At 58.7% G+C, this 10,827-nt stretch overlaps 1 non-coding gene across 1 annotated transcript; it reads left to right on the forward strand.

Moving 5' to 3' along the window:
• The first annotated feature begins 9,249 nt into the window (after positions 1 to 9,249).
• Positions 9,250 to 9,331, forward strand: TRNAS-CGA (transfer RNA serine (anticodon CGA)). Its single transcript has one exon. It is a non-coding gene; the product is annotated as a tRNA-Ser (tRNA).
• Positions 9,332 to 10,827: the final 1,496 nt, after the last annotated feature.

Below are 10,827 nucleotides of genomic sequence, written 5' to 3' on the forward strand. Positions count from 1 at the left end.
CTAAACCCACCCAGCAGGTTCCCTGCTGCAGCCTCTGTTCACATTCCTGGGCAGAGGTGTTACCTCCCCCTCCCCCTCCTGGCTCAGGTGACAGGTTCTCAGGTCTCCCATCCCCAGGGCACATTCCCAGGTCAACACTCCCCCCTCCCTGCTGAGTCACATCGTCACATCTCTCCCCCCTTCGAGACTGAACTGAGCGGGGTCACGCTGACCAGTGACCTGGGGAAGTTCGGGGCCCCCTCTCCGGGACAGCGCATCCGCTATCAGGTTGGCACTTCCCTTCACGTGGACCACGTCCATGTCGTAATCCTGCAGGAGCAGGCTCCATCTCAGGAGCTTGGCGTTGGCTCCTTTCATCTGGTGCAGCCAGGTCAGGGGAGAGTGGTCGGTGTAGACGGTGAAGTGTCGCCCGAAGAGATAGGGCTCTAGTTTCTTGAGGGCCCACACCATGGCCAGGCATTCCTTCTCGATGGCCGCGTAGTGTTGCTCCTGGGATAGCAACTTCTTGCTCAGGTACACGATGGGGTGTCTCTCCCCCTTTTCATCCTCCTGCATTAACACCGCCCCCAGTCCCGTGTCTGAGGCGTCGGTGAACACCACAAAGGGCTTGTCAAAGTCTGGGTTTGCCAGAACTGGGCCACTGACCAGAGCCTTCTTCAGCGCCCGGAAAGCCTCCTGGCACTGCTCGGTCCAGACCACCTTGTCTGGCTTCCCCTTCTTGCATAGCTCCGTGATGGGGGTGGCGATGGCGCTAAAGTGGGGCACAAATCTTCGGTAGTATCCTGCCATCCCAATAAAGGCTTGGACCTGCTTTTTGGTGTGGGGAGCGGGCCAGTCTCTGATCACCTCCACCTTGGCTGGTTCCGGCTTTAGGCGGCCGCTCCCCACCCGATGGCCCAGGTAAGATACTTCAGCCATCCCCACCTTGCACTTCTCCGCTTTTACAGTCAGCCCAGCCCCCTGGAGTCGGTCCAGCACTTGTCTAACCTGGGACACGTGGTCCTCCCAGGTCTGGCTAAAGACACAGATGTCATCAATATACGCCACGGCAAAACTCTCCATCCCCCTCAGGAGCTGGTCCACTAGGCGCTGGAAGGTGGTCGGCGCTCCCTTGAGGCCGAAAGGCAGGGTCAGGAACTCATAGAGCCCCAGAGGGGTGATAAAGGCCGATTTCAGTCGGGCATCTGCATCCAGCGGCACTTGCCAGTAGCCCTTTGTAAGGTCCATGGTGGTGAGGTACCGAGCTCCTCCCAGCTTGTCTAGGAGCTCGTCCGGCCTGGGCATGGGGTAGGCATCAGATACAGTGATGGCATTGAGCTTCCGATAGTCCACACAGAACCGGACCGACCCGTCCTTTTTGGGGACCAGCACCACCGGCGAGGCCCAAGGGCTGGCAGATGGCTGGATCACCCCCAAAGCCAGCATGTCCCGGACCTCTCTTTCCAGGTCCTGAGCAGTTTTCCCTGTGACTCGGAAGGGGGAGCATCTTATCGGCGGGTGCGACCCTGTCTGCACCCGGTGGACAGTCAGATTAGTGCGTCCAGGCTGGTTGGAAAACAGCTGTCGGTACGGATGCAGCACCTCCCTGACCTCAGCTTGCTGGGCAGGGGTTAGCTGATCCGAGAGGGGAATTGTTTCCAGGGGGAAACCAGCTCTGGTCCCAGGGAACAGATCTACTAAAGGGTCATCTCCCTGCTCTTCCCACTGTCCACACACGGCCAACACCACATTCCCCCTGGCATAATATGGCTTCATCATATTCACATGGTACACCCGGCACTGGTGCGCCCGGTTTGACAGCTCCACCACATAGTTTACCTCATTGAGCTGCTTGACGACCTTGAAAGGGCCCTCCCAGGTGGCCTGTAGTTTGTTCTTTCTCACTGGGATGAGAACCATCACCTGATCCCCGGTGGCGTAGGCATGGGCCCGTGCCGTGCGGTCATACCAGACCTTCTGCTTCCTCTGGGCTCTGGTCAGATTCTCCCTGGCCAGGCCCATGAGTTCCGCCAGTCTCTCTCGGAAGATCAGGACATACTCCACCACTGACTCTCCATCGGGAGTGGCCTTCCCCTCCCACTCGTCTCTCATCAGGTCCAGGGGGCCCCTCACCCTCCTGCCATATAACAGTTCGAAAGGCGAAAATCCGGTAGACTCCTGGGGCACCTCCCTGTACGCGAACAGCAGGTGAGGTAAGTACTTGTCCCAATCCCGTGGGTGCTGGTTCATAAAGGTTTTCAGCATCATCTTTAGCGTCCCGTTAAACCTCTCCACCAGCCCATTGGACTGGGGGTGATAAGCTGAGGCCCAGTCGTGCCGGACCCCACATTTCTCCCACAAGCACCGGAGCAGGGCCGACATGAAGTTGGAGCCTTGGTCTGTCAAGACTTCCTTGGGGAACCCCACTCGGCTGAAAATGGTCAGGAGCGCATCGGCCACGGTGTCTGCTTCAAGGGAAGCTAAGGGCACTGCCTCGGGGTAGCGGGTGGCAAAATCTACCACCACCAGAATGTATTTCTTCCCCGACCGGGTCGTCCTGCTGAGAGGCCCCACGATGTCCATGGCCACCTTCTGGAAAGGCTCCTCTTTGATGGGCAAAGGTCTCAAAGCCGCTTTCCCCTTGTCCTGGGCCTTCCCCACCCTCTGACAGGGGTCACAGGATCGGCAATACTGCCGGACCGTGGTAAAGACCCCGGGCCAGTAAAAGTTCTGTAGCAACCTCTGCCGGGTGCGCCGGATTCCCTGGTGCCCTGCGAGGGGGATGTTATGGGCCAGGTACAGGAGCTTGCAGCGATACTTCTGGGGGACCCCCAGCTGCCTCCTGATCCCACAGGACTCTACTTCCCTTGTGGGAGCCCATTCTCGGTACAGGAACCCCTTCTCCCACAGGAACCTCTCCTGGCAGCCTCTCCTCATGGTCCGTCCCACACTGAGGTCGGCCAGGTCCCTGAGCTTCCGCAAGGAGGGATCTTTCCTCAACTCGGCCTGGAACTCAGCGGCTGGGGAAGGGATGGGGCCCGGTTCCCCCTCAGTGGCCAGGTCTGAGGCCTCCGCCTCTCTGAGCCGTGCCCCTCGGCCCTCCCTCCCCACCAGGGTAGGGTCCTGCGCCTCCGGTGTGATACCCTCCCCGAGGTCAGGGCGCAGTGCCCCTCGCCGGCTCTGGCTACGGGTCACAACCAGGGCGGCCTGGGGCTTGCTTGGCCAGTCCTCTAGGTCTCCCCCCATCAAAACTTCAGTGGGCAAATGGTGGTGTACCCCCACATCCTTGGGGCCCTCCTTGGCCCCCCATTTCAGGTGTACCCTTGCCACGGGCACCTTAAATGGGGTCCCGCCCACCCCTGTCAGGGTCAGATAGGTGTTGGGCACCACCCGATCTGGGGCCACCACCTCGGGCCGGGCCAGCGTCACCTCCGCACCCGTATCCCAGTATCCATTGACCTTCCTCCCATCCACCTCCAGGGGAACAAGGCACTCTCTCCGGAGGGACAGCCCTGCGCCCACCCTGTAAACTGAGCACCCTGAGTCCAGAGCCTCCAGCCCTCTGGTGGAGCTGGCCTGGGGTACTCTTCCCTCCGGGGCAGGTGGTAAACTGGTAGGCCCCCTTTTCTGGGTCGTCTGCCCCTCGTCCAGCTGGGTCCCTACCCAGTTAACCCTGGGTAGGTTGGGTCTGCTCAGTTTGTCCCTGAGCCCAGGGCACTGGGACCGTACGTGGCCTCTCTGGCCACAGTGATAGCAGCTCAGGTCACGTTGGTCCCCTCGAGCGGGTCGGAGGGGCCCGACGCTAGGCGTTCCCCGTGGGAGGGGGTTCTCCCTATTTCCCCGCTGGGAGGCCCCCTGGTGACCCTCTCTCTGCATCGGGGGGGGCCTGTTCTTTTGGGACTCCTCCCGGCTACCCCCGACCGACTGTTCACAAACTCGTCGGCCAGCTGCCCTGCGTGCTGGGGGTTCTCGAGCTTTTTGTCCACCAGCCACAGCCTCAGGTCGGAAGGGCACTGATCATACAGTTGCTCCAGTACGATTAGGTCAAGCAGGTCCTCTTTAGCTCGGGCCCCAGCTGTCCACTTGCGGGCATACCCCTGCATCCGGTTGACCAGTTGTAGGTAGGTGACCTCAGGCGTTTTACGCTGACTCCGGAACCTTCTCCGGTACATCTCAGGGGTCAGCCCAAACTCACGGAGCAGGGCCTGTTTGAACAGTTCATAGTCCCCTGCCTCCGCCCCTGTCATTCGGCTGTACACCTCCACGGCTTTGGGGTCCAGTAAGGGGGTGAGAAACTGGAGCCTGTCTGCAGGGTCAACCCTGTGCAGCTCACAGGCATTCTCAAAGGCCGTCAGGAAGCTATCTATGTCCTCCCCCTCCTTCCGCTGGGCCAGGAAGCACTTATCAAAGCTCCTTGCAGTCTTGGGTTCCCCTCCCTCACTGCAGCCGGGGCCCCACTGCTCCTCAGCCTGGCCAGCTCCAGTTCATGCTGTCTTTGTTTCTCCTTCTCCTGACGCTCCCTCTCCTTCTCCTCCTGCTCATGTTGACGTTGTTTCTCCTCATGTTGACGTTGTTTTTCATGATCCTCCAGCTCCCTCATTTTCATCTCCCTCTCCCATTCCAGCCGCCTCCGCTCCAGGGATGGGGAGCTCCGCTGGGAGGATCCCCTGCTGGGTGCCGGGGTCAGGGTGCCCTCGGTATTCGCTGGGCTTCCCCCAACCCCTCCCCCAGACATAGGTAGGAAGGGTCTCGGGATGTCCTCGGCAGCAGTCTGACCCCTCCCAGCCCAGTCAGGCCCCAGGGCCCACGCTGCGTCCCCCAGGCAGCTTCCCTCAGGGACAGGGATCGGGTCATCCAAGCGATCCCTCTCCTCCAGCTGGGCAATCAGCTGTTCCTTGGTGGACCTCCCGATGCGCAGCCCTCTCTGCCTGCACAGCTCCACCAGGTCGCTCTTAAGGCGTTTAGCGTACATCTCGCTGCTGGCCACTCGCAGGCCGGGCAGCTTCCCACGGTTTCCAGGAAAAGCCCCTCGTGTGCCAGTCCTTCTTGAGGTCACCGACTCTTTGCCAGGGTCGAGCTGCAGACTCCTCCGCCCCTGGGACCGCTCGCTGCAATCCCCCGGGGGACCCTGTTACTGCAAAAGACTTTCTCTCTGGTCACACATTCCCAGGGGTTAACCGCCCCCCGAAACCGTCTCTCTCTGAATCTTCAGCACGCCTGGTCCCCGTCAATTCCCCTTCGTTTTACTGCTCCCCAGTCACTTACTGCAGGAAGCGCCGTTCACGGGGTGCAGTAGATCCCACCGCTGCCACCAGTTGTCACGGAGTGTGGGGGAGTCCAGGCCCTGCACCCCTCTTCCTGGGATCCACTGAGACTCTCAGCCAGCCAGTAAAACAGAAGGTTTATTGGACAACAGGAACACAGTCCAAAACAGAGCTTGTGGGTACAACCAGGACCCCTCAATCACGTCCTTCTGGGGGAGCAGGGAGCTTAGACCCCAGCCCTGGGGTTCCCTGTGTTCCTCTCCCCAGCCCCAAACTGAAACTAAACCCACCCAGCAGGTTCCCTGCTGCAGCCTCTGTTCACATTCCTGGGCAGAGGTGTTACCTCCCCCTCCCCCTCCTGGCTCAGGTGACAGGCTCTCAGGTCTCCCATCCCCAGGGCACATTCCCAGGTCAACACTCCCCCCTCCCTGCTGAGTCACATCGTCACAGGGTCCATGAACCCTTTCAGGGGGGCCGCAGGGCCCCATGGCTAAAATCCAAAGCCCGAACCCCAGCACCTCCCGCAGGGCTGAAGCCGGGAGCAGCAGGGCTGAATTCTGGAGCCCCGAGCCCCGGTGCTCCCCAAGGGACAGAAGCCCTGAGCCCATGGGCAGAGTTGGGGGAACACAGGGGTGTTACACCTCTCCCAAACTACAGTGCAAGAGCAGGGCAGTCCTGGGGTAGCTCCACACCCCCCCTCCACCACCTCCTCTCTCCACCCCCTGGCTAGGTCGGAGGTGGGAAGCCAGAGTCCGGCAGCGTGGGACAGCTGCTGCTCTGACTGGTGCCATGGAGCAGGCGGGCGCAGCGTTGCCTCGTCTCCTGCTGCTGCAGGGGGTTGAAGCTGCTCCCCTTTGCTCGTGCAGCTGGTAAAAGCTGCCTGGGCGGGGGGACCCGGCTGCTTTGTGGCTGGCAGAGCCCTCAGGGTACAGGGAGCTCAGGGGAGCCCTGAGAGCACACAGCCCCTAGCTACCTCCTCCCTGCACCCTGAGCTACCCTCTGCCCACACACAGCCCCTAGCTACCTCCTCCCTGCACCCTGAGCTACCCTCTGCCCACACACAGCCCCTAGCTACCTCCTCCCTGCACCCTGAGCTACCCCCCTGCACACAGCCCCTAGCTACCTCCTCCTTGCACCCTGAGCTACCCTCTGCCCACACACAGCCCCTAGCTGCCCCCCTCACTGCACCCTGAGCTACCCTCTGCCCACACACAGCCCCTAGCTACCTCCTCCCTGCACCCTGAGCTACCCTCTGCCCACACACAGCCCCTAGCTACCTCCTCCCTGCACCCTGAGCTACCCTCTGCCCACACACAGCCCCTAGCTATCTCCTCCCTGCACCCTGAGCTACCCTCTGCCCACACACAGCCCCTAGCTACCTCCTCCCTGCACCCTGAGCTACCCTCTGCCCACACACAGCCCCTAGCTGCCCCCCTCACTGCACCCTGAGCTACCCTCTGCCCACACACAGCCCCTAGCTACCTCCTCCCTGCACCCTGAGCTACCCTCTGCCCACACACAGCCCCTAGCTACCTCCTCCCTGCACCCTGAGCTACCCTCTGCCCACACACAGCCCCTAGCTACCCCCCTCACTGCACCCTGAGCTACCCCCCTGCACACAGCCCCTAGCTATCCCGTTCCCTGCACCTCAAACTTTTTGAGCTGAGCCCCCCCACCTTTGAGTTATAATTTTTGGTTGTAGGCCTCCCCCAAGTCCAGACAGGCGGGTGGCCTGCTGAGATGAGTCAGGGGGTGGATGTAGCATACCCTTCCCAGACCCCGACGTCGGAGCTGGCTTGAGCCTCACTGGCCCCTGCCCACCCAAAACAGAAGTCAAACTCTACCTATGCAAACTTGTTTTCCCCCCTTTCCCCGGCCCAGAGCCTCCCCCTCCCACACTGGGCCCTGGAGATTTTAATGGCATGTTGTGGGTGGCCTCAGAAAGAAAAAGGTTGAGAACCCCTGTTCTAGACCTTTAACTATTTTTGTTACTCTCCTCTGGACCTTCTCCAATTTGTCCACATCCTTCCCGAAATGTGGCGCCCTGACTTAGACACAATACTTTAGCTGAGGCCACATCAGCATGGAGTAGAGCAGAAGAATTACGTCTCATATCTTGCTTACAACACTCCTGCTAATCCTGCCCAGAATGAGGTTTGCTTTTTTTGCAAGTGTTACACTGTTGACTCATATTTAGCTTGTGGTCCACTCTGACCCCCAGATCCCCTTCCGCAGTACTCCTTCCTAGGCTGTCACGTCCTGCTCTGTATGTGTGCAGCTGACTGTTCTGTCCTAAGGGGAGTACTTTGCATTTGTCCGTATTGAATTTCAGCCTGTGAACTTCAGACCATTTCTCCAGTTTGTGCAGATCATTTTGAATTTTAATCCTATCCTCCAGAGCACTTGCAACCCCTCCCATCTTGGTATCATCCGCAAACTTTATCAGTAAAAAGAAAAGGAGGACTTGTGGCACCTTAGAGACAAACCAATTTATTTGAGCATAAGCTTTCGTGAGCTAAGCTCACTTCATCGGATGCATACTGTGGAAAGTACACAAGATCTTTTTATACACACAAAGCATGAAATAATGGGTGTTTTCCACTACAAAAGGTTTTCTCTCCCCCCACCCCACTCTCCTGCAGGTAATAGCTTATCTAAAGTGATCACTCTCCTTACAATGTGTATGATAATCAAGGTGGGCCATTTCCAGCACAAATCCAGGGTTTAACAAGAAAGTCTGAGGCGGGGGTGGTGGGGGGGTAGGAAAAAACAAGGGGAAATAGGTTACCTTGCAGAATGACTTAGCCACTCCCAGTCTCTATTCAAGCCTAAGTTAATTGTATCCAATTTGCAAATGAATTCCAGTTCAACAGTCTCTCGCTGGAGTCTGGATTTGAAGTATTTTTGTTGAAATATCACAACTTTCATGTCTGTAATCGCGTGACCAGAGAGATTGAAGTGTTCTCCGACTGGTTTATGAATGTTATAATTCTTGACATCTGATTTGGGTTCATATATTCTTTTACGTAGAGACTGTCCAGTTTGGCCAATGTACATGGCAGAGGGGCATTGCTGGCACATGATGGCATATATCACATTGGCGGATGTGCAGGTGAACGAGCCTCTGATAGTGTGGCTGATGTGATTAGGCCCTGGGATGGTGTCCCCTGAATAGATATGTGGGCACAGTTGGCAACGGGCTTTGTTGCAAGGATAGGTTCCTGGGTTAGTGTTTCTGTTGTGTGGTGTGTGGTTGTTGGTGAGTATTTGCTTCAGGTTGGGGGGCTGTCTGTAGGCAAGGACTGGCCTGTCTCCCCAGATTTGTGAGAGTGTTGGGTCATCCTTCAGGATAGGTTGTAGATCCTGAATAATGCATTGGAGGGGTTTTAGTTGGGGGCTGAGGGTGACGGCTAGTGGCGTTCTGTTATTTTCTTTGTTAGGCCTGTCCTCTAGTAGGTGACTTTTGGGTGCTCTTCTGGCTCTGTCAATCTGTTTCTTCACTTCCGCAGGTGGGTATTGTAGTTGTAAGAAGGCTTGATAGAGATCTTATAGGTGTTTGTCTCTGTCAGAGGGGTTGGAGCAAATGCGGTTGTATCGCAGAGCTCGGCTGTAGACGATGGATCGTGTGGTGTGGTCAGGGTGAAAGCTGGAGGCATCTAGGTAGGAACAGCGGTCAGTAGGTTTCCGGTATAGGGTGGTGTTTATGTGACCATCGTTTATTAGCACAGTAGTGTCCAGGAAGTGGATCTTAATCGCGTCTCTGCTAAGGCTGCGTCTACACTCCCCCTTGTGTCGGTAGAACGTATGTGGCTCAGGGGTGTGAATAAGCCACCCCCCGAGTGACACAAGTTACACAGACCTAAGCGCCGGTGTGGACAGTGCTATGGTGCTGGGAGAGCTTCTCCTGCCAACATGGCTACGGCTGCTCGTTGAGGGTGGAGAGCTCCTTCCCTTCGGCTTCCAGCCGCTCCAGTAGAGACTGCCACTGGGGGCCACGTCACTCACAGCTGTGAGGGCTGAGCGGTTAAGGCGTTGGACTCGAAATCCATTCGGGTTTCCCTGCGCAGGTTCAAATCCTGCTCACAGCGAGGCCTGTGTTTTAGCCACACTTGCTCACCAGGGCAATACATCTCCACCGGCCCTGGGACGCTCTCCATACACTCCCCACCCCAGGTAAACCCTGTTCTGCTCCTTTCAGGGGGATGCCTGGGATGGTGCCTCACGCTGTGTCCCTGCGGTCTCAGGCCTCTGCCCCTCACCCAGCACCCGCCCGGCTCAGCCCCACCCCTGGGTGCTGCTCCTCTCCAGAGCGTGGAAGGAGCTGAGCACGGGCAGCCCGTATCAGAGGCCAGGGGAGCCTGAGCCTCCCCCAAAAGGCCGTCCATGTGGGGCGGAAACGCTGGGGATGTGGGGCGGGTCTCCCATCCGGAGGCCCGTGGGCCCATGGTCATCTTTCGAGCGCTGGAAGCGAAGCTCCAGAGGAGTGGGGGCCCCACCTGAACCCCGCTCCCCTCTGCCTCTTAGCCCGATGCCCTGCTCTTGCTCTGCCTCTTCCCATCCCCCCTCCGCCTCCTCCCCCAAAACCTGCACCCCACCCCCCTCGGCCTTTTGCCCCGCGGCCCCGTCTTCTCGTGCCTCTTCCTGTCCTGCTCCACCTCCTTCCCCAAGGACCCCCCTGCCCCCCGCTCACCGAAGACAGAGAAAAGGGACGGGTGCCTGGCCCCATGGCCCCCGGTAGCCCCCCTATGGGGAAAGGGGTGGAGAGGAGCAAGCAGGGGGTGAGTGGAGTCCTGGGGGAAGAGGCGGAGAGGAGCGAGGGGCAGGTAGGGGGACCTCGGGGGCCAGAGGAGTGAACAGTGGGGGGGCGGGGCCTCGGGGGAAGAGGATGACCGGGGGCGGGGCCTCTGTGGCAGGGCCATGCTCTAGGCCCCGGTGGCCCCCCAACTTCTCGGGGTCATCTGAAACCCAGGATGAAGGTGACACAGGGCCTGGTTCCTCTTTGGGCTAAGATTCCATAACACCTCTCCCTTCCTGGCAGTGTGAAGGGGCTGGACAGAGGCATAAAGCCCTCCAGACACGGCCGGAGACAGGGAAAGGGCCGTCAATGCGGAAGAGAATCAGGCCCAGAGTTAGACAAGGGGTGCAGAGAATATTCTGGATTCTGGTTATTGCACTTCGCCCTTGCTCGAAATGCTTCCTGTATTTTCTCCATTTCACTCCCTGACTCTCGATCTCTGCCCCTTTCCCCGTTTCGTCCTCAGAATTAGCACATTCAGCCAGTTAATCGCAGCAATCCCGCCATAAGACAGCAGTCTGAAATCTCAGCTCTCCCCCGCCCCTCGCACGAGACCTGCTGCCAGCTGAACTGGAGAAAGAATGGGGAACGTCTCTGGCAGAGGGTGTGAAACAGACACCCGGAAAAGGTGAGCTTTCACAGGGACTGCTGGGCACGCACGGACTGTGGCTGGGGAGGGGGCTGCCAGACCTCCCTCAGGTGACCAGACAGCAAGTGTGAAAAATCGGGACGGGGGTGGGAGGTAATCGGAGCCTATATAAGAAAAAGACCCAAAAATCGGGACTGTCC

Source organism: Lepidochelys kempii, chromosome 11 (assembly GCF_965140265.1).
Source record: "Lepidochelys kempii isolate rLepKem1 chromosome 11, rLepKem1.hap2, whole genome shotgun sequence".
Lineage (NCBI taxonomy): Eukaryota > Metazoa > Chordata > Testudines > Cheloniidae > Lepidochelys > Lepidochelys kempii.